Source organism: Macrobrachium nipponense, chromosome 18 (genome assembly GCF_015104395.2).
Source record: "Macrobrachium nipponense isolate FS-2020 chromosome 18, ASM1510439v2, whole genome shotgun sequence".
In the NCBI taxonomy this organism is placed as follows: domain Eukaryota; kingdom Metazoa; phylum Arthropoda; class Malacostraca; order Decapoda; family Palaemonidae; genus Macrobrachium; species Macrobrachium nipponense.
In genome coordinates, this window is record NC_087211.1 from 49383873 (window position 1) to 49403469 (window position 19597).

General features: G+C 33.1%; 1 protein-coding gene and 1 long non-coding RNA gene across 26 annotated transcripts in view; one reads left to right on the forward strand and one right to left on the reverse strand.

The window, feature by feature from the left end:
* The window catches only part of LOC135197036 (CD2-associated protein-like), a 434027-nt gene that overhangs the window by 24245 nt on the left and 390185 nt on the right, over nucleotides 1–19597 (reverse strand). The window lies entirely within an intron of this gene.
* LOC135197039 (uncharacterized) lies at nucleotides 2441–11751 on the forward strand. Its single transcript, XR_010310539.1, has 3 exons — nucleotides 2441–2529; nucleotides 10431–10621; nucleotides 11740–11751. It is a non-coding gene; the product is annotated as an uncharacterized LOC135197039 (long non-coding RNA).

Here is a 19597-nt window from a genome sequence, read left to right on the forward strand (position 1 = left end):
CTAGTAATGGATCAGCCAAAATATTAGGGTCTTCTGGTCATCAGCTTTCCAACCAGTGCATAGAAATAGAGATGCGCCAAAAGAGAATGGTAAGACTGGGAGGATTCTTATATGCTGATGACTCTTTATGCATCAATTGCTTTACTTAAAAATGTCAGTTTTGCCTTCATCAGCTGCATCAGGTGTCTTTTGTGGTGTTGCTGAATGCTCTCCTGATTGTAAATAAACTTTTTGGTGGAAGTACCCAGTTAAAAAAACCCTCTAGTTTGCATCTAAATTCCTATTTAACCTAAGTAGCAGAGCTGACACTAAATACTATAGCATTAATCAGTGCTTTTAATACAATTTTTTTAACTTGGCCATTATTGATACCTTTTGGGTAATTAAAGGGAAAACTATGCAAATACCACTGTATGTAAGAATGATTTTAGTGGTGGATGAAACTATCTGATCACAGAACTAGAGATGATCCTAGTAATGATCCTAGTGATGAGTAATATCTATGTCAATTTCTTGATATACCCAGGCATCTTTGCGGTGATTAAGGATTTTCAAGTGAACTGTTTATAGAATATTGAATAGTACGTCTACATTTTGTTGATTAAAGCTTTTTCAAACCATGAATACGTAGTACTTTAGAAAATAGCACATTTTAAGTACTACCAGTAAATCATGCGCCATTTGAAAGGTAAAAAAAAGGAAGTGTTCAAATGTGAAATCAACCATAGAAAAGTCAAGGTCAAGTAATGGTCTTGTCAGTATAGCCATAATTATTCCAAAATGCTCTTAAATAACAAGTTGAAAAGTGTTACTTGAATTCAGGCCATGATTAAGTAGCGAGTTGAAAAGTGCTGCTTTGATTTGGTTTATGATTAAATTAATGCAGAATGTCTTTTTAAATGCTTTACCACTCAATTAATTCCATTTTTCTCTGCGTATGCCTATTTCTTTTGACTTTTGTTTGCATGTATGTGCGTATCTTGTTTTCTCTTTTCCCTTGTGCACACCATGTTCACTATTAATGTTGATATTTTGAAAATTAAAAGTTGCAGTTTTCTAGTTGGTTTCATACACAAGAGTCTTTCACAATGGACTTTTCTTTCAGGAGTTGCATGTCTTTGATTCGTAATTTTTTTTCCGAAATTGTGCTAATTTTTTGTAAATACATACTGTACTATAGTACTCTTATTTTCTATTGATTCATTTGCAAGAAAATCTGCTGCACTGAATTGAATTTGGTCTGATTGCTAACAGAGGCTACATAACCCATGCAATTTCTTTTAATATTTGAAGAGTGCATGATTGCTTTATATTTTTAAATATTCTTGCAGTGAACTTGCTAAACTGAGATTCAGTATTGTAAAATTTGCTTTACAGATGAAAATATGAATTTATCTAATTTGTTTTTCTTTGAACACGTATTTGTGAATTCTGGAAAATGAGATTTAAAATGTTTGATCTTCAGAATAGTGTGATATTGGTTGTTTTATGTAGTGGTCTGGTATTGCACAGGTTAGATTACTTTATTTTGTCCAAAGGAAAAGAATGTTAAGTGTTCAATTTGGATTTTGTTTACATGGTTGGAAACCTCTAACCATCATAATACAGTGCAGGATTTAGTTAAGTAATTTTTCTGATAAAACTACTTTCCAGAATTCTGCAAATAGTGTTTGCATATAATTTGCATGTCAAAAACTTGCAAGTCAGTATATGTGAAATATTTGAAATTAATTTTAATTTTATCAAATTTCTTGATGAAGCTTTGTAGTATTGTCTGCTTAACAAGTAGTACAACTTTTGTAATCATGTCTTTATAGCATATGATAATAATTCATTGTTGCCAAGTACATACTTGTATTTCTTGATTTTTCTCATTAAATACATGTAGTACAACTCTTCCAAAGGCTAGAAGTTTATGATCTATAATTCATCATTCTTCAAGATCTATAAAACACATGCTACAGTAATTTTCGGTTCTCTATACTTGCAACTAACAAAATAATAGTGTATGTATTTAGTATAATAAAGCCTAACGACAAAAATCATTATAGTATTCTCTAATAAATGAGTAAAGGTAAATTGCAAAAATTTAGTTTTTACGTCTAATGAAGATATTTTTAATCTTAGGTCAAGTAAAGGACTTCCGAGATTTACCGCACAGACTTCCTCCAGCTCTGGAGCCCAAGGCTGAAAAAAGTTACCAGTAAAACAGATAAAACCCGTATCAATGCAGCTGATAAGGAGCGCATCAGTTCCTTGGAAAAGGACCGAATAACCATTACTATAGGAGATGAAAAGTCGAAGGTGAGAAATTAATTACTGTACATTCCTCAACTTCCTTTTTTGTTATGAAATGACTTATAAGAAAAGTGCCTGCAGAATCATTGGGACTATTTGGTAGTTATTAAAATATTATGAGTTTCCTGTTGAAAATAATTTCAGGTGAACAAGTCTGTAAAAGAGATTATCCTCCCACAACCCAGAATGACACTTCACAACCTCCTCCTCCGCAATTACCTCCAAAACCTGGTAAGGTTTTGCTTTAGACAGAATATTTTTTGGGAAATGACCTTTTTATTTATCCTTATTTTCATTATTGTAGAATGAATGATGTAAGTAGCAGTTGTTTGTTGTACAGTTTTTTTTTGAAGATGTAAAGATGAAGTTTAGGTATTATGATAAGCATTCTGAACATTTTAAAAATGCTTAGTGAATAATTTTACTATAGAATGAGTTCAGTTTGGAACTGTCAGAAAATATCCATAGACAATATTTAATCTGATTGATATGCAGTATGGAGATTCTTTACTGAAACTTTTATGCACCAGTACTTTGAACTTGAATTTTTCATCCATGAGGTGTGGGAGTACTCTAGTTGATAAAATTATTCAAGAAAGCGATGCTAGAAAATTTAGAATGATAATTTGTATTTACTTTTTACATACTATTATTTTTACATCATCCATTCAAAAGCTTCAATGCTATTGTCTCTAGATATTTAGCATCAGTTCCAGTGAGTGGGCACTCAAAGCACTGTACTTGTAGCTAGTAACAGTAGGTTAGGAAAAAGTTGTATACCCCTCTTACGCCGAAGCGGTAAAAAAAAATTTGTCTCCCGTGTGCCGAAGGTGTTTCAGAGTGAGCGCGGAAGTGGAAAAAATATTTTTTTCAAAAAATCACAGCGTGCTTAGTTTTCAAGATTAGAGTTCATTTTTGGCTCCTTTTTATTTTCATTGGCTGAAGTTTAGTATGCAACCATCAGAAATGAAAAAAATTATCATTATCATATATAAATAATGCGATATATGGTAGCAAAGCAAAAACAAAAATTTCATATATAATTTTATTCAAATTCGCGCTGTGCGCAAAACGGTTAAAAGGTAACAAGTTACTTTTTTTCGTTGTAATGTACACTAAATTGCAATCATTTTGGTATATAACACATTGTAAAACGATAAAAAGCAACACAGAGAAATATTATCACAAAATAATGCATGAATTCGTAACACGCGGACGTAAACAAATATTTTTTTCAAAAATTCACCATAAATCTAAATATTGTCCTAGAGACTTCCAATTTCTTTCAAAATGACAAATGATTGAATATTACTATACTGTAAGAGTATTAGCTTACAATTGCAGTTTTCTACCATTCTGACGAGTTAAAGTTGACCGAATGTCCAAAATTTTTTCATTTTTTTTTTTCAAGAGGAAGATAAATGACTGAATATTACTAGACTGTAATATTTTTAGCTTACAATTGCGTTTTTCGACCATTTCGGTAGAGTCAAAGTTGACCGAACGTGGTTTTTTTTCTATTTATCGTGATTTATATGCAAATATTTGAAAATTGAGAAAAGCTACAACCTTCAATTATTTTTTGTTGTATTCTAAATGAAATCGCGCACATTTTCATATATAAAACTTTATGTAACGGCTAATTTAAAAGGTGCAACATTACCACAATCGCACGTATGATTTTTTCGGAAGAGTTACCGCGCGGACGTAAAGAAAATGTTATTTTTTTTCATAAATTCACCATAAATCGAAATATTAGAGACTTCCAATTTGTTGCAAAATGAAGGTAAATTGCGTGGAATATTACTAGAATATAAGCGTTTTAGCTTACAATTGCGTTTTTCGACCATTTCGGTAGAGTCAAAGTTGACCAAAGGTTGAAATTTTGGCAATTATCGTTATTTATATGAAAATATCTCAAAACTGATAAAAGCTACAACCATGGGTTGTTTTTAGTTGTACTGTGCATGAAATTGCACATATTTCCACATATAAAACTATATAACAGCTAATTTTAAAATGGTGCAAACATTACCACAATCGCATGTATGATTTTTTTCGGAAGAGTTACAGCGCGGACGTAAGGATAAAGTTTTTTCATAAACTCACCATAAATCGAAATATTGTGCTAGAGACTTCCAATTAGTTGCAAAATTAAGGTAAATGATTGAATATTACTAAAATATAAGAGTTTTAGCTTACAATGGCGTTTTTCGACCATTTCGGTAGAGTCAAAGTTGACCGAAGGTTGAAATTTTGGCAATTATCGTTATATGAAAATATTTCCAAACTGATAAAAGCTACAATCATGAGTATTTTATTGTTGTATACTACATAAAAATGCGCACATTTTCATATATAATACTTCATGTAACGGCTAATTTACAATGGTACAAAAATTATGTCAAAGTGACGAAATAATTTTCCGAGATGTGTCACAGATCCTTTTTAGTGCGGCAAGAAAGAAATTCGCGCTTGCGCGCCTGCGTAACGATTGTAAACAAAACAACACCTTGATCCGTGAACTCCCAGCAGCCCCCAAGACGCGGTATTCAAAAGTTTTAGGCTGGTAGGCCTATAAGTATTTTTCCGCAAATTTAAAAAAAAACTTTTGTAAGTCAACGTAAAATACGTCCAGTCGGCACACGGGAGACAAAAATGTCGACGTAAAATACGTCCAGTCGGTGTAAGAGAGATACTATACAGGATTACTTACCTGGGTACAATTGAGGCTATTTGTACCTGGTGAAGTAATTCTCACTAAGTATGATAATCTTCAGAATGTTTGAGTCTCATGAGAATGAGTCTGTGTATATGAGAAGGATTGTAGATCCTATTTACAGAGTATTCATGATAATGTATAAATTCTTGATTAACCTTTTTTCATAGCTAGCTTTCTATGTAACACTTTAATTGCAGACAAGACTGAAATGAACTGCTGTTTTTATTTTCTAGTTTATTGCAAGCAGTGCTTCATATTTCTTTATCAGACAGATTAGATAATAGGAAACCTTACAATTTTTCACTACAGTTCAAAGATATTAGTATTTTATTCAACTGTTTTTTATATTAGTTAACAAGGCTGATATTCATATTTTTCTCAATGTGAATAGCATAGCATTTCATTTCTTTATACATATATTACTGCGTGACTATGTTGCATGTGTCATTACAGTAGTTCCCTGTTCATGCTAAGAATTGCCCCCAAGCTGGTATGTACAGTATACATAAGTGTGGATTTACATTAGTTAATACTCATAATATACTAGCAATAAACATTTAATAGGATACCACGTTTTGTTACATATTGTTTAAATATAATGAAAATGAGTAGAAATTAACAAAGTAGGAAATAGTACTGTATTACAGTATTTGTGTAATGTAGAATGTTCTTTGGTCATTAGACTACTCATCCGATTCATGTGATAGAGAACATTAATTTTGCTTTTTAGTTCAAGATGTTATTTGGGTTGTAGAAATTCAATGATCATAGGGATGACATTTACTATGTAAGTTCATTGTATGCCAGGATTTTTCTGTCAACATTTTGTGAAATTGGAATTAGTAGCTTGCCAAGTTTCTGCCCCGTCTACATTGCTTGTTTTTATTTGTCATCTTTGCTTACAGCAGGGGACTTTTTTGCTTGACCGGGTATTTTTTTCCATCACTACTTATGTTCTATGGGGCCATATCAAACTTCACAGAAATTAAAGAAAAAAAAAAACCTGATCAAGTAGGACAGCTGGGTACACAAAATTTAGAATGGAAAATTGTGAATATGTAGTTTAGTTAAGAGATCTGTAAAGGATTTTGATAATTTTATATATACTATATATACAGTACAGGCGGTCCCCGGGTTACGACGGTTCCGGCTTACGACGTTCCGAGGTTACGACGCTTTTTCTTAAATATTCAATGGAAAAATCCGTCCTGGGTTACGACGCTTGTTCCGAGGTTACGACGCTGACGCTTCCGACGCTCCGAGTTAACGACGCTTTTAAAAAACGCATACTATGATAAAAACTCCTTTATAGTTTAGCACAGTATATTAACAAAAATAAGTTTCTGGTTAGATTACAACAAAAAATTTTGAGATTATGATGATTTTCGACACTTTTTATGTTGTATTTTTCTATGTTTTTTAGTGACGCCTCATATGCGGAACTAGTTTCCGAGCGAATGAATACATACTAGTTTACATATAACAGTCCAAAAGCGCAAATAATGAAAAAATCATTGCTTGTTTCCAGTAATAATAACAAAACGAAGTTTCTGGTTAGATTGCAACGCAAATTCCAAGTATCCAAAGAGAGACATTATCCAGTAATTTGATCAGAGAGAGAGAGAGAGAGAGAGAGAGAGGCGTCTTCCGACGCTCCGAGTTAAGGACAGAGAAGTGTTCGTTTCGTTAAACGGCCTCTGACTCATGCCAGTAAAATGTTTTGTTTGATACTAATATATAAGCCTATTTAAAGATACTTTTTACTTTTAATTAGTCTATATGATACGTAAATAGTAATCAACTGTTCTTGTAGCCCTCAATATTTGGCAAAATCGAAGTATCCAAAGAGAGACATTATCCAGTACGTAATTTGAATCAGAGAGAGAGAGAGAGAGAGAGAGAGAGAGAGAGAGAGAGAGAGAGAGAGACGCTTTGGCAACAATGGTCTCGGGGGTTTTTATAGCTTCCTTCTGCTTGATGATCGTGGATATTGTAGAAGGATTTCGACCATACTCGTTTGCCAAATCGACGATACGAACGCCACGTTCATGCTTTGCTATAATTTCATGTTTTGCTTCCATCGAAATCATTTTCTTGGGTTTTTCTTATCACCTGCTTTGTCTTTAGCTTTGAGACCCATGGTTAATAATAAAATAGACACAATAACACGAAAAATAGGCGCAAATACAACGAACTAAACAACGACGTGTTAACATGCAGCACCAACAAACAAACAGACTGAACGCCATTTATCGGTCGCCTATACAACTAACCCTCATCGCAAAATCGTATCTCAAATATTTCGTTGTATATCAAAGCTTGTATTTTCGCAAATTTTCTGTTATATCTCAAAACATTCGTATATTAGGGCAATCGTATGTCAAGTTTCCAATGTAATTTGATGAGAGAGAGAGAGAGAGAGAGAGAGAGAGAGAGAGAAGAGAGAGAGAGAGAGAGAGAGAGACGCTTTGGCAACAATGGTCTCGGGGATTGACGTAACGTTTATTTTCTGAACAGATAGGACAGAGAAGTGTTCGTTTCATTAAACGGCCTCTGACTCATGGCAGGAAATGTTTTGTTGATATAATATATAAGCCTATTTAAAGATACATTTACTTTAATTAGTCTATATGATACATAAATAGTAATCAGCTGTTCTTGTAGCCCTCAAGATTTTGCAAAATCACTCCAGGTTGTACATAAAACTTCAAGAATGTAGTGTCACCAGAGGATTACAATAGTTTTTACCTTCAAGAACCAGCATTCTTTTATGAAAATAACTCCAGGTTGTACATAAAACTACAGGAAACAACATGTAGTGTAACCAAAGGATTACCCGTTTTCAGGGTCTTTTGATGAGGAAAAGGCTAATTGGAGGGGTTACTGTGGTAGTGTTTAACACTCGCCCCAGTTCTATACACCGACACCTTTTATTTAGGTGAGCGAGTCAGAGACTTCTGACATGTCCAATTTAGCAGTTCTCTGGTATCATAGCAATATTTTACTAGAAATAGTGCTAAAGAGGACCACATTTCACGGAGCGACACGGCTTCCTCGCCAGAAATAGATTTTCCTACGGTCAAAATCCCTTTTTTATAAACTTTTTATTAGTTTAAGACATATTTCCAAGCGTCGTTCCGGCTTACGACGATTTTCGGCTTACGACGCGTCTCAAGAACGGAACCCCCGTCGTAACCCGGGGACTGCCTGTATATACTTTGAATTAGACGTGTATTGAATTCATGCAATCAGGGACACTACTGTATCATCATATTTTCACTGACACAAATACTGGACCACATACATTGAGAAAGAACCTCAAGCCTATGGCTTATAAATTTGAAAGAAATAACAAAAGTCTAAGTCTTTGCAGTAATATTTAGTATATGAAGTTAAGGTACCTTGCTTAGTAGCTGTCTGCTAACATTTTCAAGTTTTCTCTTTCTATACATTTAGTTTTCTTGCCCATGGATAGGTCCATCGACTTTGGAGCTGTTGACAGTTATGCAAATGTACCTTATCAATTTGTGAAGATTAAAGAATTGAAAGAACAAAGTAAACATAAGAACAAGATAGGTACAAGTATGTATGGACAAAAAGGAATATATTTAGTTGATGTTTACAATGTTGCTTTTAAACTGAAATACTGAAATATGGAAGAGTAGAACCTTATGCATAAAATGTCTTTACAATAAATCTTCAAGCAACATTCTAGTGTTAAAGGATTACCTCTTTTATTCATAAGATCTTGGTGAATATCAATGTACAGTATACTTAGAAATATTCAGTGTTTGTACAACATATAGCCTTATACTTGTTCATTTATACTTATCTTCAATTTATATTCTGTAAATACAGTAATTTGCATTTCTCTTCAGTATAGTGGATCAATGTAAAATTTTTTTGACATGCAATTGCTGAAGTTGAAGTTTTATGATAACTTAGCAGTAGGATGCCTTGAACTTGTAGATGTCTTGGTAAAATATTGTTGTCATAATTTTCCTAATATAATTTATATGTTTTGTATGTAATCAGAAATATATTTCAAGTTAGTTCCTATCATATTTGCTTGCATGATGTTGATTGCATCAGTAGACAAGTTTATAAATTTTATATACCAAGTATTTTTTGTGCCTTGACCTGACCAATTTTTTCATACAAGTCCTCACATATCTTTTCAAATTTTTTCTTACAGTTTCCAGTGGTAAAGGTAAAGTTTGTTTGTGTTATGCATAAGCTGTAGAACTGTTTAAAGACTTTTTCTTTTACTAGTACAAAATTGCAATAAAAATTTTCAACATTTTATATGTTGTTGTGATAGTTCGTGCTTCTGTGCGTTGAGGTTTAATGCTGCTTAGCATGTCTGCCAAAGCCATCTATTATTGATGATTCGGTTCATACATCTTTTTTCATTCTTAGAATTTAAACTTATTATATTTTATACACTAGTAGCCTCAGAACAAATTTTTGTAATAGAACAATTTACTGAAATACCACACAGTAATTGGTACCTTGGTCATATTCCAAAAGAAAAGGTTCAAGAAATCCTTTCCAGTAGAACACTTCACTTAGATAACTGCATACATACTGTGGTATTATAATTATTTCATGTTTTGTCATTTCTTGTGGCCAGTGTGGAATGAGCTGAGGGTACAGCACTATATTGTGAATATGGGTAAATGACTTGATACATTATAAATATCATGATAGTAGCAGAAGAATTATAATTTGAATCATGAGAAATATCGATATACTGCAAAGCTTATGCATAGATATTGACTGTATTGTGCTTAGTCAAATATTAATGATTGCAGAATGTGAAAATACTATGTATTTAGCATTTAGTTGACCATGGGTCTTAGTTTGGTAAAAGGTTTTACAAGCAGATTTAATATTCCTGATTAGAAGCTGTCTTTTTGGCATAGGTGTGCCCAACATGTTTAAATTATTTACTGATAAAATTTTAGTCATAACTTCAATGTCTAACTGAATATACGTAGAATTTTTTCTCCGATAAGTACAGTAACTCAAATTTTATATTGGAACTAGTAATATGCTTTTTTGTTTTTGATACAGTAGTTAAAATAAATTAATTGAATCTGCCAACATAAATACACTGAGCTGCCTTTTGAATAAGGGAAATAAATACATCTGGATGTCTTGCTTTGAAACTGAAAGATTAACTGAATTCTACCTAAACATTTGAATTGCACACTACTTGAGTTGGGAATCCATTTGAAATTGGAATTTAAGTTGAAATAAGTAACTAGTTATTGGTTTTTTTATTGGCTTGTCATTTCATTGATTGTAGAGTAACTTTATTGGTAAATATGTATTTAAGATTTATATACCCTTGGTTCATTGTTATTGAAATATCTTCAGGACAATTTTGGTTTCTCCTCCTTCACAGTGAGAGAGCTTGCAAGAGTCATGTTCCCATATGGTGCAGAACATGAAGATGAGCTTGAGTTGAAAGAAGGTGATGTCATCACTGTTCTATGTAAAGAACTTGAAGACAAGGGATGGTGGCGAGGTGAACTTAACGGCCGTGTTGGAGTCTTTCCAGACAACTTTGTAGAACTCATAAGTGTGGAAGAGACGGTAGGATATCTCTTTTTTGATTTGTTTCTTCTAATATATACTATTTGGTGTCTGATTCAGGCTTGAAATAGTAGGTGTATTTTGAATGCTACTACTAGTATTAGATATTACGATTCTTTTGGGTAGATACATTTAATTAATGTAATATGGAAGAATTTAGGTTAGGCTGCTGTGATACATGAAAAGTAGTAGTACAGTGAACCCCCGGTATTCACGTTCTCCGGATTCGCGGCCTCGCTCATTCGTGGATTCCTCTCTGGAACATTTCCCCCTATTATTCTCGGAAAATTCGCCTATTTGCAGCATTTTTTTCTATGAGAAATATCCACAAATTCCTGTTTTTTTATCAATTTCATCATAAAATGCACTTTTTGTGATAAAACTATTTAAAAACAAAAAGGTGTAAAAATTTTTAGTCTATTTTTATTGTTTTAACTAACAAAATAGGTTTTAAGCATTTTTATAGGGGTTCCAACTATTCGTGGGGGTGTGGGGGGGGGGGTCTGGTATGCATCCCCCGTGAATACGGGAGGGACAACTGTAATAACATTGTTAGGTTAGGTAGATGATAGGCAATTCTCTTGTTGACATTTATTTATACTGATGCTGGTTTTGTGTGCATTAAGACACACAGCACTGATTTCCATTTCTTATGCAGTACTAATGATTAGAGTAATTAGTATTTACCTATTTTATTATGTCTTATTATTCTGTTATGGTATTATTTTTATTATTAGTTTTTGTTCCATTTAATGTTTACCAGTGCCTGGTATTTTTGCCTGTAACTCATGGTTTCATTACGTTTCATTTAGAACTGTAAGTCAGCACAGAATTTGTTTGGTAATTTGGTAATATTTTTAAAGAATCTGTTGGTAATTAGAGAGGTTTTCCACCATTTTTTTATAACTGTTCTATGTCAACTTTCAAATTTGAATTGCTACAATTGCAAAGGCTAATGCTATCGAGACCAAAGTCATCATGAAAATGCTAGAGCTTTAAACAACCATCTACTATATTTCGAGATGCAAATAACTCAAGTTGTATTTTCTGTAGCTCTCATTTTCAATGCGCATGAAATGTAGTTTGAGGTAACTTATTAAGAATTTTGGTTCATCTAGGCAAAACCTCCCGTCCTGAGAAGCCAGCAAGCCGTACCTGAAAAAAACAAAGGGTCATCTCCAACAAGTTCTGCAGACAGTACTCCAACTAGCACATTAAGTAAAAGCAGGTTAGTTTGTGTAAATTGATTATTGTTTATTTTATACACAGGTGTTATAGAAGAAATAAATTGACCTTGTATACTAATTATGGTTGTGAATGTTAATATATTTATGAAGAGTTAAATACCGTTTGGAATAAAAACCTCCAAGATTACGTAGAAAAATTAGTGATCAAAATGAAAGATGTATTTTCTCAAGTTGTAAATCATGCACATTATTGCATAGCATTATTTTATATACTGTTCACTTTCATCATATGGGTTTAAGAGTTAAAGTGGTTGAAATTTTAATCTTAACTCTCTTACGCCGATTGGACGTATTAAACGTCGTGTCAAAATGTCTCCCGTATGCCGATTGGACGTATCATACGTCGGCTCAAAAAAGTTTTTTTAAAAATTCGCGGAAAAATACTTATAGGCTTACCAGCCGAAAACTTTTGTATCACGCGCCTTGGGGGATGCTGGGAGTTCACGGATCAAGGCGTTGTTTTGTTTACAATCGCTACGCAGGCGCGCAAGCGCGAATTTCTTTCTTATCGCACTAAAAAGTATCAGTGACACATCTCGGAAATTATTTCGTCACTTTGACATAATTTTTGCACCATTTTAAATTATCCTTTACATGAAGTATTATATATGAAAATGTGCGCAATTTCATGTAAAATACAACAAAAAAAATACTCATGATTGTAGCTTTTATCAGTTTTGAAATATTTCCATATAAATAACGATAAGTGCAAAAATTTCAACCTTCGGTCAACTTTGACTCTACAGAAATGGTCGAGAAACGCAATTGTAAGCTAAAATTCTTATATTATAATAATATTCAATCATTTGCCTTCATTTTGAAACAAATTGGACGTCTTTAGCACAATATTTCGATTTATGGTTAATTTATGAAAAAACGTTTTCCTCACTTTCGTGCGATAACTCTTCCGATAAATTTTTTCGTGCGATTGTCCTAATGTTTGCACCCTTTTAAATTTGCCGTTACATAAAGTTTTATATATGGAAATGTGCGCAATTTCATGCACAATACAACAAAAATCAACCCATGGTTGTAGCTTTTATCAGTTTCGAAATATTTTCATATAAATAACGTTAAGTGCAAAAATTTCAACTTTCGGTCAAATTTGACTACCGAAATGGTCGAAAAACGCAATTGTAAGCTAAAACTCTTATATTCTAGTAATATTCAATCATTTATCTTCATTTTGCAATGACTTGGAAGTCTCTAGCACAATATTTCGATTTATGGTGAATTTATGAAAAAAAAAAAAAACATTTTCCTTACGTTCGCTCGGTAACTTCCGAAAAAATCAGAATTTTTTTTGTGCGATTGTCGAAATGTTTGCACCATTTAAAATTAGCTGTTACATAAAGTTTTATATATGAAAATGTGCACAATTTCATGTAGAATACAACTAAAAATGATTGAAGGTTGTAGCTTTTCTCTTTTTTTGAAATATTTGCATATAATTCACGATAAATAGAAAAAAAACCACGTTCGGTCAAATTTGACTCTACCGAAATAGTTGAAAAACGCAATTGTAAGCTAAAACTCTTACTGCCTAGTAATATTCCGTCATTTTTCTTCATTTTGAAACAAATTTGAAGTCTCTAAAACAATATTTTGTGATTTAGGTGAATTTTTGAAAAATATATTTACCTTCACTCCGCGCGTCGATTCGCGGCCGCAAGTCTCCGAAATACGTACATCGCATTATCCTAATATTTGCTCCTTTTCATATTAGCCTTTTTATAGAGTTTCATATATCAAAATGTGCGCAAATTCATGAAGAATACAATAAAAAATAATTGAAGGTTGTAGCTTTTTCCATCTCCGAAATATGTACATATAAAAAATATATATAAAAATTTCGACATTCGGTCAAATTTAACTCGTCCGAAATGGTCGAAATCTGCAATTCTAATCTAAAACTCTTACAGTATCGTAATATTCAATCATTTGTCTTAATTTTGAAATAAATTGGAAGTCTCTAGAACAATATTTAGAATTACGGTGAATTTTTGAAAATAATATTTTTTTTGATGTCCGCGCGTTCCGGAATTCGTACATCATTTTGTGATAATATTTTTCCGTTGTTGCTTTTATTGTTTTTACTATGTATTATATATCAAAAGGATTGCAATTTAGTGTACAATACAACTAAAAAAAATTAACTCGTTAGCTTTGACCGTTTTTTGCACAGCATGATTTGAATACAATTATCTATGAATTTTTTTTTTTTCGCTACCATATATCGCATTATTTACATATGATATTTATATTATTTTTCATTTCTGATGATTGCATACTAAACTTCAAGCAATGACAAAAAATGAGCCAAAAATGAACTCTTAATCTTCAAAACTAAGCGCGCTGTGATTTTTTGAAAAAATTATTTTTTCCGCTTCCGCGCTCACTCCAAACCGGCGCCGGCATACAGGAGAGGTTTTGATTTTTAGGGCTTCAGCGTAAGAGGGTTAATGGTAAGAACTTTCTTAATGACAATTTGCATGAAAAACCGCTAGTAGTACGTATTTAGTTTTTCAAGTGATTCTTGCTTGACTAATTAATGTTCAGTAAAACTGTGTGTGACCCAGTCCCTGTTTGCAGAAAGTGCAGGTTATCACAAACATTTTGAATATATGCTTACTACTCCATTTTATGTATTAAATGCACAGAATTCAACTAAAGCATGTATGAAGCTTTGGAAATCAATCTCGGCTAAAAAATTGTTTCCAATTTCGTGCAAATATTATTGCGATGAACCCTGTTATAGTACTACTATTTTAATACTTTATACTGTATAAAAATGAGAGAGAAGTATTAGTTAAAGCTTTGACCTCAGCCAGCAAGGTCAAATAAATCATGACCAGAGAGAAATCTGAAAGTCAAATATAAGGCAAAATAAGAATTCAGATAATTTATATTTTGTTATATTTTATTGCCTGTCATGATTTTGTCTTGTGTATTGTAGGCAAAAGCATCAAGGAATTTGGAAGTGTGAGTTCTCCAGTCTGAAATCAAATCTTAACCCTTTGTTTTGGTTTCTAGCTTTTGATTTTTTGCTCTAAAGATTATGAGTTCTTAAAACATTCCTTGACTTCAGTAGTATAGTTGGATTTTTCAAATGTATTCCATACTAAAATAAAGTGCCAAGTTGCTTAGATCATCAAGTCGTAATTATAACACTCATATAACTTAGCCTGATAGGTTTGATCCTAAGTGAATAGGATCCCCCATGGGGTTGGTAGTGCCATCAGTACACTTCATGAGGTGCACTGTAGGCATTACTAAAGGTTCTTTGTGGTGTCCCTTTGACCTCTTGCTGCAACCCATTTCATTCCTGTCTCTGTACCTCTATTCATATTGTGTCTTCCATCTGACTTCCACCCTCTCCTAAGGACAACTGATTCATAGTGCAACCATTAGATTTTACTGCTATTACACCTCTCAAATCTTTTTACTGTCTATTTCCATTTCAGCACTGAATGACCTCATAGGTCCCAGTGCTTGGCGTCAGGCCTAAATTCTATAAGTACATATATTCTGTCCTGAGTGAGTAAGGGAGTTGAAGAAAGTGGACAGCTAAGAGTAGAGAGAGTAAAGGGAATAGATGAAAAGCTGAAGACTGGAAGTGCGTCTTACAAAACACAATAGGTAACGTGTGTAACAAGGATTACTTGAAATTAAATCTTGTATTATTTCAATTACAAGTAATTCACACAAAAATAAAAGAAAAAATGCTTAGAAAGCTTGAAGAAAATACTGGCATTCTTTAGAATTCACTCCTCATGTTGATTTGTCTCAGCACCTTGAGGAAATCTAAAGAGATTAGATATTATTAATGGAATGTCAGTCATCTGTAAAGATGCCAGTGATGTATTAAATGTGAAGTCTAACGGGCGAGGAAACAATACATTGTTAACATTATGGTACTTTTCAGAGTATTAAGAGAATACTGCACAATTCTGTGCTTGAGGATGTATGAATATCGTAGTGAATTATTCCTTCCTCTTTTGCAAGAATGCACTGTATTTGTTAATCCTTAAGTATGTCTATACACTTGTTTTCTAGATGTACAAGTTTTTTTTTCCATTTTTTAGCTCTTAACAACAAAAATGATATTAAATGTATTATCTCTTCTACATCTTAACATTCCGTCCTCCTAAGGTAACATGAAAGTTGTTTCTGTGCTTGTTTTTCTTTTAATGCTTATTATCACACTGACAATAGGCATCACCTTGTGGCAAACCATTACTATCTTGTAGATGTAAAATAGTTATGCCTTAAAAAAGAAACGTGTAAAGATTGGTTTAAAAAAGGGGGATTGTCTCTTCTTCCCTGTATTATTGATTAGATATGTTATCAGTAGCGTGAAGGTGGCTAGTGGTCCTTGCAGTACCATGGACAGTCTGTGATGGTAGCTTTTGTATTAATATAAGTGTCTTTTGGGCAATCCAGATTTTTAGTGTAGAAAGTGTGTGAAAGGTGAGATAAATTATTTATTAACAACTTTTGGCAGAATATATACCAAGAGAAGTGCAATGAATGTGGAAGTTTATATAGGTCATATGGAGGTTTTGTGAGTCATGTTTTTAGTGTGTTTACTCTTACATATTTAAAGAGATGTTACTGCGTTGCGAGTATATTGTTGAAGCAAATATTGGCCATGAAAGTTGGCCAGTAGTAATGTATAATTTCTCATTACATTACAGTACACTTAGTGCAGTTTATGGAGAATTAAGTTTTATATGTATAACACTTCTTTAATGTAGGTACAGTATTTTATATTACTACAGTTTTCCAACATATACATGTATTTATTCTTCCTTGAATTATGATAAAATATATTTTGTACTGGAACAACTAAAGAAAGCAGAATGACAGATTTTTGGGATAAAGATTATGAAAATTAAAACTATTCTTTCAATAGGATCTTTGAAAGGAAAACTATCTTCCTTTAAAGAAAAAAAAAAACTTCTGACAAGACTTGCTGCCTGAATCTTATAATAATGCAGTTCCCTAAAAGTACTGGCTCTCATTGGGCTCCTGTTCTGTGATAGTTCATTCTAGCATAGTGATTTGTGCCTTTTAGAAACTACAAAACTATTTCCAGGACTCGGTTGTTAAGCTGTTACTATGATCATTTATATCAATGACTGTACATATGCTGAATGCTATAAACTGCTGCATAAGCTAGGATTCAATACTCGGAATCTTGAAACATTGCACGAGCTGTTGGCCAAGCAAATGAACTTTTGTGTACTTGGTAATCTATCAAGTTTTTCAGTTTGCTGGTATGTCAGCTTCAGAGAAACTTGTTAATAAAATCAGTGAACCTGAAAAATCCCAAAACAAGGTATTTTTAAGATACTAAGTGAAATGAAAAGCTACAATAATCTATATGCTGTACCAGCCAAGGCCATGGTTATTTTAATGCATTGAGGCGTCCGAATGATATACAGCATACTAAATTTTAAAAATCTGATAACCTGTAAAAGTGCTGTGACCAAATATTTTGATTTACTTATTGAAGTACTTTAAAAAATTTTAGTCAAAATTAAGGATCTTTTTCTTTGACACTGGGAAATACAATAACTGATATATGTATATCAAACTAGAAACAGAATTAATGGATTACTGAAACCTAGATGTTGTTATTCCAAAATCCTTCTAAGTCTATATTGATTTTACTATGTATTTTTATAAAGTGGGGTAATCCCACTGATGGAGACACCATAAGTTTGTTAAGATTAACCTATTTCAGTAGGGGAGTCCCCCGGTTAACGACAGCATTGGTTAACAGCATTTCTGTTTTACAGCGCTTGGCTAACGACGGAGTTAACCAGAGTTTTGGTGCCATTAGGCAGTTTATCAGTGCTGATAAACTGCTTAACGTCGCTGTTAACTAGTTAATGGCACCCTTAAATGGGTCATAGGCACTTTCAGCATTGTACATGCCATTTACAGTTATATTCAGTTAACAGCGATTTCAGTTACTAGCACTCAGCCAATAACCGAACCCCCTGCCATTAACTGGGGACTGCCTTATTATGAAATGTGGTTTTTAGCTTCTACACCAGTTATTGTTTTCAGCGACTACAAATTATCTACTTGAAAACAAGGATTTTGTGGTATATTCACTGCAATGCTATTAACTATATGTAGTAAACAATTTGTAAACTAATATCATATATTTGTGCGAGCGTAGCAGTACAAAAATTACTCATTGAAGGTAAATTTGTTTTTGGAAACCTGTACTTGAAGTATTGCCAGGTTTAGGAAAGTTATATTGTACACTAAACAACTGTATTTGGAGTTATTAGAGGCTATGAAAAAATATGATGGATTTCATATGTCCTTTTAAGAGCAAGTATGTTTTTATTGAAGTGCTGACTTCAGGACTTGTGATATTCATTTACTTTTGTACTGAAAAAAAAATCTGTACTAGTTTGACATGGAGTTCTTATCTCTAGATTTTGCACTGTACGTATTTAACCGATTAAGAATTGGTACGAAAACTTTACCGTTTTTCTCAGGTGAAAGTTATTTTGAATTATCAACAGTCCTATGATTTATAAAATGATTTTATGAATTAGTCTACATTCCTTTTCAAGGCTTTTTATGACTAAATTACTTTTTTTTCACATTTCACAACCCCCTTACTGACCAGAACTTTAGACCAGCTAAATGAGTCTTAGATGTGTGTTTCAGTTGCATGTCAAAACAACTACAAATTAATAACAACATTTGGAAAGTTTTTCTTTTCTGACATGGTTGTTATTGACAGATAAGGAACCACCACCCCCACTGCCAGAGAAGAAAGTGCAGGCTCCACCCCCTCCAGAAAAGAAGGTTTCTGTAACAGGGTCATTAATAGCAGATGCTAATGACGGCAACTCCTCATCTAAGGATCAGAGCGACCCAGCCATGAATAAACTACAAAGATCAAGCTCTTCGCTTAAAGGTATTTCTGGTTATCTATTAAAAGTCAGTTTGCTTTCTTCTTGTAAATATTTGCTATTGTGCATGATTACATTATAAAATAAAAGAAAGATAACGTTTCTGAGAAATATAAAGTTTGAAAAACATTCTTCTTGGGTAAACTTGAAGATATGATTGCTGGAGGTTAAATATAATTTAAATGGAAGAGAATTGTGTATATTTTTTCACAGTGCTGATTGCATAAGCAGAACACTTGAATATTTTCAGAACATGTCTTTTTAAATTAATATGTTATAGGCTCTGCAATATATAGCTTTTGTGTTTTTTTAAAATTTCAGTTTGTAATTTCACACGTACATTTCATGAATTATTTCATGCTTGCATATATGGAATTTTTTGCCTGTGATTCCCTGTTACTTTATTTTAATTATCCTGTAACGGCGGATGGAAAGAATGGCGATTCTTGGCAGAGGCAGTAGTAGTAGCGAGTGGAAGGTAGCCGTTGTAACGGCACCTCTGCAGAGGGGGATTTTGAGAGAGGAGAGATCTATTTGGTGAAGTATCTGTGATAGTGGCTTCCACTCGCCCCTAATGCTATACCAACACCCTTTGAGGGTGAGAGAGCCAGAGGTAGTAACTCTGGCATTCCATATGGCTTTTTCTCTGGTATATTTAGCATTTATTTATAGTACCTAGAAATGAGTGCTATAGGAACATTTCACTGGGCGACACAGGTCTTCCCCCAGAAATAGATTTTTCCTTTGTCAAAATCCCTTATTTGGCTCTATAACTGATGTGCAGC